The following is a 1,267-nucleotide window of genomic DNA, read 5'->3' on the forward strand; positions in this document are numbered from 1 at the left end:
CGCCACGCTGCCATTTGGGGTGGGGGTAGGGTAAGAGGAGGAGGAGGAGGAGGAGGAAGTGGAAGTGGAAGTGGATAGGAAGAGGAAGATGAATAGGAATAGGAACATAATTTTTAAGATAGAGACTGGAGGAGATAAAAAAAAACGGTAGAGAGAAAGAAACAGATAAAGGAACGTAGGTAGAGCAGAGAAAAAGGGATGGAAAGGAACTGAAGGCAGGGAGGAAAAGGAACGGAAGAGATAGGATGGAAGAGAAAACATAGATGGCAGGAAAAGGGAGGAAATCGAAAACAAGGAAAACGAAAAGAATGAGAAAAGGAGAAAATGGAGGAAAGAAAGGCGGTAGAACACGTGAAATAGCAAAAAAAAAGAGAAAGGAAGGAAAGGAGTTTATAAAAAGGAGATTATTATTAAAGCCTAAAAAGTGAAGTAACATTTTGAGTGAGGAGCAAAACACGTCATGAAGAGTGAAATAAAAAAAGCGAAAAGGAAGATTAGAGAGAAAGACTTTTGATGGTTTATAAAGTATTAATCTTATTTATTTTTATTTTTGTATCTCATTTTATCTATCTCTCTATCTCTCTATCTGTATACCTCGTTATCTATCAATCTCCCTATCTTTTACGTTTCAGCTTATTGCCTTTACCTCTATCAATCAATGTATCCCGCTGTCCCCCTATGTATCTCCCTATCTATCTATCTTTTATATCTATCCACCTATTTATGTCTGTCTGTCTGTCTCGCGCGCGGCACCGGTCAGCTGGGTATACACAAGCTAGGCGGTGAATAATTTACAAGCAAGGAAGACCCAGTGTTGCCAGCGAGGGGAGCCAGCTATTTACATCGCATCGACCCGCTTACACTGTTTCTGTCTTGGTTGCCGATTCCCCGTGTGTGTGTGTGTGTGTGTGTGTGTGTGTGTGTGTGTGTGTGTGTGTGTTCCTCTTGCTGCTTTACGGGCGAACGGGAATCAGGAATGAGGATATATGACGTCTTTCAATGTCTTATGAGGGGAGGGTGTTGAGTCGCTTTATGTGTTTTTGTATAGACGAGTTACCCCTCCAAAGGTTGTTGGGTGGAAGTGTTCCCAGATGAATTGCTTTTTATGACCGTTTTGTACCGTTTCGTTGATGACTTTAGGGCGAAAAAAAAACACGTTCTTCCTCTTCCCTTTCTTTCCTCCTCCGCGTCTCCTTTGGCCGGGGGTGTGAAGTCGGATGTAAAAAAAATCGACTCTGACTCCGACTAGGAAATTTTAAGGACTCGA

The sequence above is a fragment of the Eriocheir sinensis genome, chromosome 21 (assembly GCF_024679095.1).
Source record: "Eriocheir sinensis breed Jianghai 21 chromosome 21, ASM2467909v1, whole genome shotgun sequence".
Lineage (NCBI taxonomy): Eukaryota > Metazoa > Arthropoda > Malacostraca > Decapoda > Varunidae > Eriocheir > Eriocheir sinensis.